General features: G+C 40.8%; 1 protein-coding gene across 1 annotated transcript in view; it reads left to right on the top strand.

Moving 5' to 3' along the window:
• LOC101901478 (acetylcholine receptor subunit alpha-like 1) overlaps nucleotides 1–15,263 on the top strand; it is a 68,418-nt gene that overhangs the window by 9,816 nt on the left and 43,339 nt on the right. Inside the window, exon 2 of the mRNA XM_020037568.2 lies at nucleotides 158–1,064. The gene's annotated coding sequence lies outside the window, so the exon portion shown is untranslated. The remainder of the gene's footprint in view (nucleotides 1–157; nucleotides 1,065–15,263) is intronic.

Raw genomic sequence — 15,263 nt, 5'->3', positions numbered from 1 at the left:
GGAACGATAGCTCTGTTACAGATGCCAATATCGATATTCCGGAGAGTTACATCGGCTAGTTATAAAATTCGAGTTTCTGTTATGAAGACACTTCGTCTATTATTTGACATTGGTACGATATCCCAATTGATTTGATTTCTTCTCATTTTTCTTTCAGATCGCTGCATTGTGAGGCCTTGGACTGAATTTATTTCGGACATCAGGATCGAGATACTTCTGGAAATTATGCAAACATTTCAGCAAGGCGTAAGCGGTTGCATGAACGGACTGCTCATAAAATCTTACGGCGTTGGGAAAACGGTTTCGGACACACGGTGCTCTAACTGATACATCTCAAGGCGATCAGGGAAGGGGGATAGCAGAGAACCATTTCCTCATTCTATTCAATCCAGCAACCAAGGATAACCAGTCCAATAGCACCGATGTCAATCTCTTAAGTACTACAACAACACTACCACAGCCACAACTACAACTGCAACTGCCAACAGAGTAAGACATGTCCTTCAAGTTACTGCATAAATTCAGGTGTAACTAAACAAGATCATTAAAACGGACGCTCGGTCTCAGGATCCCTGACCATAGTGTGGCAGCGAACTTGTTGTCTTCCTGCCGACGAAACACAAACTGGAACAAGTCGGCCACAAGACGATGACAAAGTGGTGATCCATTGTCGACAGATAAACAGCGCGTCTCCTTTTGCACGGCTTGTGCAGGCGAAGCGAACGCTGTGTCCATCGCTGGAGCTCGAGCTCGAGCTTAGTTCGATTCGTTTCGGTTCGGTGTTTTTCTTCCGACGAGCGACCAAAATCGTGCGCCATTCGAACAGAGCCAACATCGCGCCCAGTTTACGTTTGTTATTCGATTTTATTCAACACCAGGATTGTGCAGAATTTTATACGATACCGCTTATCAGCAAACGCTTTCCTACTTCATGTGGCAGAGGTAGGCGGCGTTGGAGGCGGCTCGGCGACTTGCGGTGTCGATTGTTGGACAAGCGGGGGAGCAGAAAGCATATTGGCGCAAGGCTGCCCTTTGTAGGCGATGCACCGATTTGCGGAAAGAGTGTAAGTACAAAATACCGAACATTTCGATATTCAAGTAGCCTAGACTAAAGTAAAATGTGATCATTCGGTCCGGCCCCACCCGTTTAGAAAGTTTGTCACACCTGAACATTTTAAGTAGATTCCCATTGAAATTGGAAATAAGATTCTCTTGCTCAGAGCCAATATTCCTATCTCCCATCGGCTATGCCCTTCACCATAGTACGGGAAATATTTCGGTTTTTTCGTTTCGTTTGCATAACATCGAAACATTCACCGGAGGCCCCATAAAGTATACAAATATATTCTTGATACGCATGCCTTTCAAAGTGAACGTTCCGCCTGTCTGCTAAAAAGCACACACAGACAACATTTGATACGACATTCTGGTAAAGATATTTTATTTGGTGTAACACGCATTTGGTCATATATCCTGATTTAAATTACTTGAAGCTTTGCCGATGTGTTTTCAAGTTTAATGTAATCTAAAATGTGATTCCGATTCACACAGAGCTTAAATCCTCTCCAATGAAAATTTTCGAAAATATGCACGTTCACTATTTGTTATGTTACTCCTTTAACAGTTATTTTTTATTATCGGTTGTAGTGTGGCAATTGGGGTTCTCAGTGAATGAAAAGTGAGCGTTCAAAAATATATAGCAGTACTAATTCATAAAAATTTAACATTTCCCAGCCTATGACAAGTCTACTCAAAATCCGACGACTTCAAATTCCCTACTATGGTAAATTGCTTTGTAGGGCATATCTTTAAACCAACTAAATAATACCGGAGCATTTCGCAAACTTCATAAAAATAGATATGATCAACTGTCGTGGTAAAAATTGTCAAAGGTGTCCCTGGGGTAACACCCTCGTGCAATTTACCATAGTGGAGAAGTTGACAAGTAGGCTTGTCATATGCAATGTTTTTTAAAATAGACATTATTGACACTTTGAAAGTTGAGGCGCTAAAATTTGATTGTCCAGCATGTTGGTGGTTGAAAGTGTTGTTACTGTAGTTGATAAGATCGGCTTGTTCAAATCAAAATAACGAGGATCGGTAATTGACAGTACTAGCGAACTGATCTGATAGATGTCACTTTTCAGCCATCTGACTGACATATACATTTTCTTTAATGACATTTTATCTATTCACGAATGATGCCACATCCTTGTTCTCCTCACACACACACACACACTCACACATCAGAGCAACACACAAGAACTGATGAAAGAAATTATTGGTCGGTTGGGGAAATGTCACAAAATTGCGTTTTTTATACAAATTTCTGAAGAAAGAAGAGAAGACAAGAAAATAAAGGCACATCACACAACGGCAACTGACAGAACCGCAAGAACAAACACACACACATACACACATTCATACGCAAGGAAAATATGCAAATTTCATCCCATCAAAGACATATTCCCGTTTGAAGATGGCGTAATGACCTTTCAACTTCATGCTAACCGCACTGTAACTCAAATCGATAGACGTTTACCATAATTTCGCCATAGTCATTTAAAGTTTTCACATCCTTCAGTAGCAGGATATCAACGCACACGCACCAACACACACACATGTTTGCATATGAATGCCAACAGATCTATTGCCCCAAAATGCTTATCCAATGACTGAGTGACTATGGCTGCATCAAACTTGGTTAGGCAAAGTTTTTCGGGTGGATAGAGGGAAGGAGAGGAGGGGGAGCGAGACATGGAGACGGAAAGGCATTGATGGGCCAAAGAATAAATCCTTGTTAGGGAACGACAAGGCAAATCTTGAAAAACATGTTAAGACTTTGTTGTACCAATTGTCTGTTTGTCTGTCTGTCTTTCTTCAGGCATCACTTTGCAAACGGCACAATGAACGGGTGCGGGAGCGGACGCGAGGGGTTGCCAAGAAATACTCTGACTTACTTTGAGACACAAACGCAAAAGTCCGCAGCTGAATGAAATGGCTGTCAGTCAAAATGGAAAACGAATGAGCCAGGGAATCATAATACACACACACACATACATTCACATTTTATGACACATTGTGTCGTTGCTGTTGTTGTTTTTAATATTTCCAGTAAAAACAAGTTGGTTTTCTTTTCCATCTTTTTGCGAAATCGACAGCCATCGGTTTACGAAGGACAATAAAAGGGATATTTGTTATTGTATTACTTTTTCATTTTTTTGCCAAGGCAGCATTTAGCAAGAGGCCCCCGCCCTGCTACCTCACATGTGCTTGGTGCTGGTGGAACTCTGGTGGGAGCTTTGCTCTCGCACGTCATCGCCGAACATGGCAGGGAACCGGGAAAACTTCTAAGGAAAGTCTAAAACTCAATCGGCGAATGAGTTCTGTTGATCAGAATTCCATTAATTCCTTTCGTTGCCATGAAATAGAAATGAAATCAATTGAAGATTATCCCTACGATTGCAGCCACTCCAAGGCCATGTTTCGGAGTACAGGCAGTCAGTATGCCAGTGGCATGGCTATGGATCTACTGAAAGTTAAAAACAAAGACCATTGAGTTCATGTGCCACTGGGCTGCCGTGGTTTGGGTCTATGTGTGTGTGTGTGTGTGCGAGGAGTCTCGTGGATATCCCCAGCACGCTGAACTGCCTTGACGGATTGAAAATGATGGAATAACGGCTTGTGTGTCTATGCTGCTACAACCACAAGCAAAGCTCCTACGCCACCAACAAACAGACCACACACATGCACATTCCTCTGCGTCTCTTCGGTGCTGGCCCACATTAAAAATCTCGCATTATTTTTATTACTAACACACCGAAGTGTGTTTGTGTGCGTGTATGTATCCCTTTTGACGTTCCGAAATGTTGAGCGTGCATGTTTGTGGACGGGGAAAAAACTCACCCGAATAGAACTCAGCTCCGTCTTTACTCTTCTGGGCATGAGTGCCTTTTAATAGCCAAACCTACACAAATACACACACAGCGAAACAACCTTACCGGCATTCAGTCAGTCAGGCAGGCAGTGTCATGGCTCGTCCATTGGAACCTTGCCTTGACATGGCTGTGCATAGGAGCTGCGAAGCTTCCATTTCGTTTAATTTAATGTGGATGTAATGAAACTCTTAATGGATTTCATCAAAATGTAACGAAAGGATTAACAAATAACGTCAAGTAAAGGAAGCGAAACGAATGCAGTAACTAACGATCTGGTTCTCGCGGCAGTGGTGGCGGTCTGTTTCCGAACGACCGATAGAAAAGATATAAGAAATAGTTGTGGTCATCCTTCGATGTGAAGGCTGGCTTTTCTCGTTGGAAGTGAAGATATGTTAGATGCGATCACTGCATTCCGCACGAAAATAGTTTATATTAATCGGTGGGTAACATGAAATTCGACAGCCGCCTTGTTTCGCGAAATCGGAGGCTTATGTCGAATGGAGCGATGTGAAAGCGACATGCATAGAAACCACTACTCCACGTTTTCATAGTCCATTATCCCATTTCATTTCGTCCCCGGGGCAAAGTGTTGGGGGTGTGTGCGTGTATTTACACTCGTACCTGTATTGTGTGCACACTCACAGTTCCAACAGACAAATTGCTAGGTACCTAAGGAAACAGTTTAAAGCCATGGCATTATGAACTCACAATGCCCATGGAACATACCGCAGCACAAATGTGAAGGAATATGAACTGGAAAACAGAAAACGATACAAGAAAATCAACAAAGAATACAACCGACACAGGGAGACCAATGCAGAAGCGCGACGACATTTGGAATTCAAACTAAGAACTCAGTTATACGGACTAAGACTTCTTCTTGCCACTCTCGGAGCAGCTCACAGACGTAGAAGCGATGCAAACACCAAATAGAAGAGTTCTGCAATGCATTTGCCCGGGAGCGGCTACAAACGCTAGACTAAATTGGACATCCGGTGGCATAATTTGCATGCCGTGTACTTTGCAACAAAGGCGCACCAAACTACTCGAATGCCGTTCGACTTGTAGGAAGCGAGAAAGGAGAGAAAGCGCAGAGCGACTGTACGAACAAAAGGCCGCTCGCTGCTTGAGAAGAAAACGAAATGACAACAAGCCGACAATCATTTCGACAAGAAATACACCGCCGTAGGCACACAAAAACACACAAACAAACGCACACAGCACGACAGGCGAGCGAGCAACTTCTGGGCCTGCGGCGTGTAACTGTTTACTAATAGTTGTATTATCCTTTTATACGTTTTTAAGTGAGACAGTCGTGGCTGGCATTCAAATAACTGATAAAAAAGCATTAAGCAAGCAAGAGCAAAAGACGAACGCTTGTACAGCTGGCAAAGGATAGAAGTCGGAGATGATTTTTTGTACGTAATGTCAAAATCCGCTCACGTGTAGGTAGAGCTACCACGATTTTGGTATTAGTTTTAAATGGATTTTTGGTAAAAACTGCCACCAAAAATAGTCATATGACTCTATTAAGACAAATCTCTATCCGATTAGACTAAAGCCAGATCAGCTACATGTAGCTACTACACCTTTTATATAACTCCTTCAAACGGTTTGAAATTTATTCGATTTCGCATTTATATACATTGCTTGCAGCCCGACTATGAATATAATATACTGGGATATTAATTTTGTCTCGAACAAATCTGACGATTTTGTCCAATTCCTATTTTTGATTTTAAAGTCGAGTTTTTGAGTTTTTACCAACAGAAGATAAAATATTCCTCTCCTTTTGATGGGCAATATTTGAAGAAAGGTTAGAAAATCGAAACTAAAAAACGCAGGCATAATTCTTGCATCGTATGGATATGAAACACATCCCACAAGTTAATGATCTCAAAATAAAGTCGAACTTTGCTAGATGTTCCACTCATAAATGTTTAAATGACTTTCGTTATCCCGCTTGCGGCAAGTGGTATTAATCCCGCCACCGGCAAACAAATGGAGTGTTGTGAGATTCAACTGAAGCTCAACTCTAGTGTTTTGAATTTCTTTTAAATTCGGACTTGTATACTTGGTGCACAATTAATTTGAAATCGGGTAAAGATATATATGTGGGAGCTATATCCAAATCGGAACCGATCTCGATAAAATTTGGCAAAGATATTTCTGAGCTGTATTTGATGTATTTCCCTGAATATCGTTGTTACGGAGTGCATATTACGACTGTGGGCAACAAATATAACAAATCGGATGAGCAGTACATAGGGGAGCTTAGCTATATCTGAACCGATCTTCACCAAATTTGACATATTTGGATATATATGGGAGCTATATCCAAATCTGAATCGATCTCGATAAAATTTAGCAAATATATTTCTTAGCTGTATTTGATATATTTCCCCAAATATTGTTCTTTCAGAGCGCATATTACGTCTGCGGAGGACAAAAATAACAAATCGGATGAACGATATATATGGGAGCTATAGCTATTTCTGAACCGATGTCGATCAAATTTTGCATACTTATTTTCAGGCCTAATTTGGTTGCATGTGCAAAATTCCATACTATTCGGGCCGATATTACACGTTTGGTGCACAATAAAAGGCAAATCGGACGAAGATATATATGGGAGCTATATCTAAATTTTGACCGATTATCTCCAATTTCAATAAGGTTCGTCCTTAGGCCAAACAAATTATATCACCCTATCATCTGGATAGAGCTATAAATGCGAACTGTACTTTGTTTACAAAAATATATGGACAGACGGACGGACGGACATGCATAAAGCGACTCAGAATGTGATTCTACGCAGATCATCAAAAGGAACTATGGATCTATCTCGTTTCCTTTAGCCTGTTACAAACAAATGCACAAAGACATAATACCCTGACCACCTTGTGGTGTAGGGTATAAAAAAACACAAGAAAGAATTCAACATCGGTTCCTCAGTTAAGCTATTGGGTATCTGATTAAACATGTTGTTCTGCTACAATAAAACGGTTTCATTGAATATACTACTTGCTTTAACGGGTTGTTACATAAATTGCTCCCAACTACACCAAAATCGACGTGGACATCCTTGCAAACACTAAAGGAACCGCCGAAGTCAGCAGAAATTCCGAATTTACTGTAATTTATTGGCAATGCCATGCCACACCACCATGCTCCTTTCCATGTAGTTCATAAACAACGCCAACAACAACATTCTGTCCTATTCTATTCACAAGCAAATGTCCACGCCTAAAGCACTGGACGTCCACACATGGGTTCACACATGTTCTCAGAACACTTTTTTTTCCCAAGCCATGGTTTTGTGGAGGGGTTGACGATTTAGATTGTTTTTTATGGCCATGGCCAGGGTTGTCACACTCTAATGTTGTGGCCATAAAAGTAAATAGGAGACTCATCCATTTGCGTTTGGTTATTGAAATATATGCCCCATCTCTGGAACGGGTCACCGTAAATTTAACAACCTCAAATATCTTTCATAAAAAAACGTATTCCAACAAAATTCTAGTTTTGTTGTTCTGCTCATGCCCCGCCCGTACTAAATTGTTATAGTGAACAGTGAAGGACATTGGAAAAGGAATACAACTCCTCGCTAGCGTCTACTTACGCCATCGTTCGAACAAAGGGAAAGTAACAAATCACAGATTTGGAAAATTAAACATTGGTAGATTGCGACACACAGTGTCACGACCGTGGCCAAAAATGTCCAAAACCAAGTGCCCCGTAGTACAAATTTATCGATAGGAATTGACAGAAAACATATCAATCAGAAGAATTCCGAATTTTGTTATTAATACGTATATTATGATCATCAGATCAATTAAAAAAGTGTATATCGATTTCATTTGTTGTTTGAGTGAAGACCCACATGTTGAGGTCTGCTGGCGAAGATGTTTTTTATAATTTTCAGGGACCACCCTTATAAAAAGAAATGATATCTTGCGGAAAAAATATTGTCCTAACAGACCGAGAGAGGAAAAGGCAAAACACGTTAAGTTCGGCCCATCCCATCCCAATAGACGAAAAAACAAACATCATTTCAAACTGGAAATCCCAGAGAACTTGGCTGGAGAATATGTTAAAAACTTCAGATATTTTAATGGTGGCTGCAATGTTAAATGAATATATTCCGAACCTTAAATCAACATAGACTATTTTCGGCTACATGGTTTGGTATACATTGCGGGTTTCAAGTACCAAATTTGAAACAAATTTAATGAAAATGTGGCAAAAATCGTTAATATTTCCCATATTGGGATGCGCCGTTATATGGTGGCTATAGGAAAGCGTGAACCCATATAGTCAATTGTTTGCGAAAGTGATTGATATCTATTGCGAACATCAACAATTAAATTTAAAACACTGCCGTTGAAAAATGAGGCCTTAATCTTCAAAACACTGATTAACTTGGGATAACGCTATGTGGGGACTAAATGGATCTATGTAGACAATATTCTGCCACAGGATGTATAATCTGTTACCGTTTCTAAATATCAAATGTGAAACAATATCTTAGAAAATGTGGCTTAAATGGTCAAAATGCCGAATATCGGGAGGTACTGTTGTGTGGGGGCTACACGAAAATCTGGACCTGCCATCCTAGTATTTGGTCCACGACACAATAAACCAACAATATGTACTTGTAACAAAATTCATCCAGTTCGGCCGGCTTCCTCTGTTTTTGGCCACCTTTTATATGAATCCGCGACATGAGGTCGCAAACCGCTATGGCGTATTATTTGCAGACCGTACATTCGCTATTGCGATAATAAGTCTGTTGTTGTCAGCCCTTTATCAAAGAACTTTATCGACGGAAATATATGATCAGCACCAAAATGTGCCAGTGTAGATTTGTCTGTAATCGCTGCACGAGTACGGATACTGCGCTCCAGAAGACGGATCCTTGAGGGTTAATGAATTTTTCATTGATGGGGAAAGAGGTCAATTATGTGGCAACACGCGAATCCTTAAAAAGTTCACTGGCAGTCATCCTTGCACAGAAATGCCTATGGAGGACGCGTGTGCCTGTGTTAGGTTGTATCTGCTTGCATGTGTATGGGTTTATGAACTATGCTATAGTTTCACCCTTCACAGGACCCACACACAGCACTCGATTTTTTTTTTTTTGCAAACACTTGAAACTTAATTATGCGTTAACTTCTTTGTGTACTTTACTGCCAGCTTACAATGCGAACAAACTTACAGGCGCATGCACATACGCACACACCCACAAACGCTTTCTGATGTTGGAACTTACATACACACATGGCAGTGAATAAATCTATGAAGCACCTCCAACCGTCAACTAAGAAAGGCTAGAATGCCTCTACGGCAAAACCAATGAATGAGCGAGCACATTGCTTCTCCGATCTTACATACACACATACGTGCATATGTGACAGCTGTGATGTTGGGTTATGGATTTTAATGTCCTGCGTCTGCCGAAACGCTGTCAATGTTCGAACGCTGCGAGTAGAAGCAGCAGCAGTTACCGTTGTCGTAGCCAAGTAGTTTGGTTTATAATGATGTAACTTGGTAGTTCGCAACAAACTTATGTCATAAAGAAAGTAACACACTCCATTCGGTCGTGTAAAAAATATGCTTACGTACACACAGCCGCATTCGTAAATACTTTTTAGTACATCCGCCCCGACAGTAGAGGAAAGAGCCATAAGCTCCACTTTTGAGGCAGACCAATCCGAGCAACGTATCTGGTGTTGTGATACAAGAAATTAACAATTCATGGGACAAGACGACGATTTTCGGAAGGTCCCACATCGTCTCTAAAGGGACAACTTAAAGATAAACGGAATTATTCCCAGAGCGGACATGAATGTTCACAACTCGTGCGCTTCTTAGAGGGTTTTAGAATTGACGATTTTTGGAGTCAGTTGGTGTGCCAAAATCACTAAAAGGTAAAAATTCGTACCGGAGATTTCCACCAAACCAAGAAACCGCTTAGGATTGGTGGCGAACACATGATGTTCCATGGCTTACTCCCTGGTAAACGTCGCTATTTGTCTTTACTAATACTAAAAAGTTGTCTTTTTAAAAACAACAGCAACTGACTACCAACACAATTCGAAATTTTCTTTTCATTTTTTTTTGTTTCAAATAGAATGTATTTTTCACCAAATTAAAGGGTCACAGCTAGTTCTGAACATAAAAATTGTGGCACATCGCTGATCTGATTCCGTGACATATTCTTCTTCGTTGTGACCTGAGACTTTCACAACCCGGTTTGATGATATTTTCAAAACTGTCTACCTGTCATTAGTGTCTCAGTGGAGCTTTGTACTGAGAACAGGACTTGTTCTGTGCTCCCACCCAGATGAAGCCACTACCAATTGACCCATCTTATGCCTTTCATAGCGCCGTCCTGCTTCTTTTTATTTGTTTATCAAAATTAAACTTGTTTGCCTAGATTTCCGGCAGTCTTTGTTTGTAAGTTTTATGCCCAACTTTAATTGAACTTTTGGACAAACTTTGGCCAGATTTGCTACAGCCATAGACTCTCGAGGAGATGGCCAAAATTTACAACCACAGAGCAAACTTTTAAAACTCGTAAATGATTTATTGATTGTGTGTTGTTTGGGTGTAAGTGGGAAGCGATGCCTCGTGGATGTGTCGATACTTTATCCAGTGACTGGTGGGGGGAGGGGGGTTGGTCCCTGCCAGTTGTCGCAGGCGAAAAAGATGTTGGCCAGTCGTTAAAACACTACACTTTTGTTTATGGCTATTTAATGTCTACAATGTAATTTGGTTTCATGGCAGAGAGCGTTTAGATGTTTGTGTGTTGTGGGACTGTTTGTTGTGATTTCGTCCTCTTCACGATATTAATTTAATAAGGGTGCAGAGTTTGTAGTGGCATCGACACGCTATACAAAGACTGAGCGACGCCAGGGGAAGAAGATAGATGTGATGGCAGACAGATGAAATTAGCAAATACGAGAGTGATTCTTGATACCAGGACGTGGGCACCAGTTGTTAGGCACTGCTCTGCTGTTTGGCGATATTGTAAGCATTTCATCTTGTAACCATGAATAATGAACGCTTTGTACCAACCATGAAATTAGCCAAAACAAAACCCCAAACAATAGCGTAACTCAAGAATAAGTCAATCGAATGCGATTTTCTATCTAAATATTGATAGTATAAAGCTTCTCAATTTTTTAATTTGGGGGCACTTAAGACTGCAGCGTAGAGAGAATTCCATTTAATTAAGGGAACCGGTCACAATTCGCATGATTTCATGACCTAAGATTAGTTGAAGTAAAAGAAGAAGAAATGTACATGTGTATGGTCCCATACGAAAACAACATTGCCGAAAAAGCATGGCTAATTTGACTACAAAATTCCGAGGAGCATCAGTCTGTTAGGTAAGAACGCTTTCATGTATTAGGTACTTGTTTCCATAGTGGAGGCCCGCATAGAAATCTTGAAATATAAAAGCACTACATCACCTTGCCAACCAACCTGTCAAGAGAAACTTCATTAATTATTTCAATCCAATTTGGAATTTTCCTCTTGCAGCCTCCGCCCGAACATAAATTATGTGAAGTTCTTTGGGTGGATGGATGTGTGCTAGCTGCAGTAGAGCACAGGCGCTAGACTAGTGCTTTGATTGCCCGCGTAATTTCCACAATAAACATGCATGACAAGCAAGTTCAGCGAATAAAATTGGAATATTTATAAACATTTTCACAAGTTCTGCTCACAAAGCGGACGGAGGACAAAGCTTTCACTAAATTGTAAAATAATTTATGAGAATCACAACAATGATGTACGAAGATGACCTGGCCTTTGACCTGGATCTTTATAATTTAGTTATCTGCATTAACGCTTAGGAGAATGGAACGATAGGTGGAAAATAATAGGTTCTTCTACGAACCTCAATGGAATTTTAAATGTTGAAACATACTTTATGTGATTTTAGAGATTATTTGAGATTATGTAGGTCATAAATGGCCTCTTAGAAACTTAGACTTTTATGACATACTTTTAAAAACTTATCATACCTAGAGAGTGATACGTTTTTTCAGAAATATTTGCGAAGCTTTTTATGAGCGGAAATCGTTCCATACATTACATAAAGCGCAGCCCTCTGCTTGATTCCAAGAAGTAAAGCTAGAACGACAATTCATGCTATTTGGAAAAAAAATGAAATCTCTAAAAAGACCGATGAATGTTAAATGAAAAATTCTAAAAAGAAAATATTTGTTATTTCATATTTTCATAGAACGAAAATGCAGCCTCAGCCTCTTTGATGTTGCTTTGCCAGATTTGGAAGATTAACACAAGGAAACTATCATCATTATGATTTATCAACCAACTTGGGACATTCCAATATTATGCTGATTTTATGCTGATTTATGACGTTTTCGACATTTTTCAACTTTACGACAGTAGAAAACGAAAGTAGTCAAACGGACCATCTCTGGTGAAGGTATTTCAGATTTGTTTTCATAAACCGTCCATTTCGAAAAGAGTCATGATTTTTGACCGAAATTCAAGGACGGGTGCCTCCGGCGACACAGTCATGTGAAGCGAAGGAAGTCGTATTATTTGGATGGATGGCGGACATGACTGGGTTAAATTTGTTTCGCAACTACAACGCTTTTGGGTACACACAGTCTAACCAGCACAACATTGTACAACATTTGGGGTTTCCTCTCCCTGCCAGTTCCGCACTGGCGTCGTAAAGTCTATCTGCAAATGTGTTTATGGGGAATATGTCTTGTTCTTGCTCGTTTCCTTAGCAGTCGTTTGTCGTCTGTGGACGAAACGAAGCTATTTTGCAAGTTTGCCAGACCATGAATACCCAGCTATAAACATCGACTTCCAATTGAATCATATTCGCAATGTCAAATAACAAGCCAAATTTGGCAGTCGAATTTAACGAACCATAGCAGACTATTACAACATGAAGAAAAGCAGCAACAACAACGACTACCACTACTGCCAAAAAAATCGAAAAAAAAAACAATTCTCAAAAAAGGAAAAGGATACAAACTCCAACTGACATAAACACAAACAGGCACACGTACGCCACTTTACATGTATTCATCTGCAGATACATGAGCCCTTTCCACATCTGCTGGATCGAACTGGCCAACTCAAATAAGAGGCCACACCCATGCCAGCAATCGCTGTTAACAGATTCGTGAATTGTTAACGGTCGTCGAATTGTTGTCGTTCACTCCGAAAACTATTTATGGGACATTTAGTTGAAGTGGATGTAGAGCTGGACACTGATCAACCCAGACCACTGGCCGGCATTTGCTTTGTGGGTCTGCCAAGCATAAATGCATGAATCTGAGTGCCGAATATTTCGAATGGTGTTTTCCACACCCCGAGACCTACTTGGGGGGGCACTCTCTGTTTTTGTCAGATCGTATAATATATTCGTCGTATTTGCATGGTTCTTCAAACTTTGGTAACTCCGAAACAATTCTTTGTTTTGCTGGAACTAAATATTACTGCTGGTGGAAATCACAACTACAAGTGTCGAACAACAGCTCCAGCTCCAGCCAATACCACAGCAACGACCCACAACAACTTCAACACAAAGCAGAAAACTTTTTCCATTTAATTTTGTCATATTTGCCTCAAGCGTGTTAGGCCCCTCCACCACCACCACCAGCAAACCAACGACATCGCCAGCATCGTCATTTGAAACAAACCACAAGGAAGAAAAACAAAAATGGAATGAAACCAAAACAAAACAAAACTAAAAATACATTAAAACGCCCAACAAAAGCCCTCAATGAAGCCCCGAAAGCAGGGCGCAGAGGACGCTGGAACACAAAATGAAATACGGTCATATCTGCTCGTGCACAAAGTGCCCACATTTGTCCATTCACTCGTCCGCTCGTCCATGTGCGGAGGAAAGTCTTGAAATTGCATTTGCAAAACTTTTGTAATTACTCGCCGAGGCAGAGGCTGAGGCTGAGGAAAGAACAAGCCGTACAAGTGGAATGGAATATGTAAACCACACGACCGCATCCCGAGCCTCATTCGTGCCGTCTACCGCCTCTCGGCGCCCCGACTGTTGTGTGCTACGAATTTCGCCCAAATACTGGATGCAGCATTCCACAGGCCATCTCGACCGCCGCCCCATTCCAATCAAGTGGGCTACGCCAGCAATTGGTGAATGCACCCAGCCATCATCAATGCCTAGACGCACTTCATAATGAAAATCAAAGGCCGCTTAGAATCATCCACTGCGGCCAGTTCCATGTGCCATTCGTAATTGAAAATCAATACCGTGTGAGGGTGTTAGGGGGTGCCGTGTGTATGTTGGCCATTTACTGCAAGTGGGCTGATAGCCGTCTTAACCTTCGTCTCTTTTGAATGGAAATTCTGGTTAATGTGACCTTTTGCCAACAACAAAATCCTGAGCGGATCGAATGAAATGGAAATTGCAGGAACAAAGTATGCCGGCCAGAGCATTGATACCCAACCAATGTGGCATTATGCAGAAACAAAGCCCAGCGACACACATAGTGCCAATGATTGAGACGTGACGCGGGTCCAGGAACGTTCGCAGGATTGGCGCCCAGATAGGGTGGCTACGTTTTTGCCATTTTTTTATATTTTACATGGAAAATGAAAACTTTTTAATAGATGGACCCCCACTCCCCTTACGTGGTTTAAAATTCATTTGTGTGTGCGTTCCTGCATGGGTCGTACCCTCAACGAGACGGTATTACCTACAGAAGACATTCGTTGAAAATCACATTCGTATTTCGGACCCAACCTAAGCTAATTGAAAATAAATTGTCATCTTGTTTTATCAGAGGTTTGGAAAGCATTTGCAACGCTTTTGATTCATAGCATTACTCGCGGGTACAGACCTTATAGTTCAATTTGAATCCTGTATTTGCTGAGTTCTTGCTAGGTGCAAGAGGTCTGTATTGGCAACAGTAACACCACTGCCCCCTTAAAGGAGTTTTGAAATTTTTAGCCACAATTGTTAAACGAATTGTTGGGAGCAGTTGACTTTCTTCATTTGCTGAAAGCAGCATCCTCGAAAAAGGTGATCGCACAGGTCATCGTTTTACAATGTTGCCACTCGTTGTAGGGGAATTGAAGCCTTCCAATGATAGTTTCCTATAAATTTTATATGAGAGGTTCCGAAGAGGTGCACCTATATTTTGCATTTTGTATCCTCAATAAGTCTGGTAGAAGTACTAAAAAGTGGCAGATTTGGACTATATTCTTCATTTTGTAGAGATTTTTGATAATTATTCGAAAATCTGTCGAATCATATCGAATCGAATGCTAATAGAAATATTTAGATGTGCAAAA

Source organism: Musca domestica, unplaced genomic scaffold, assembly GCF_030504385.1.
Source record: "Musca domestica strain aabys unplaced genomic scaffold, Musca_domestica.polishedcontigs.V.1.1 12, whole genome shotgun sequence".
In the NCBI taxonomy this organism is placed as follows: Eukaryota; Metazoa; Arthropoda; class Insecta; order Diptera; family Muscidae; genus Musca; species Musca domestica.
Note: the sequence above shows the minus strand (reverse complement) of the source record. Positions and strands in the feature narration are given on the sequence as shown.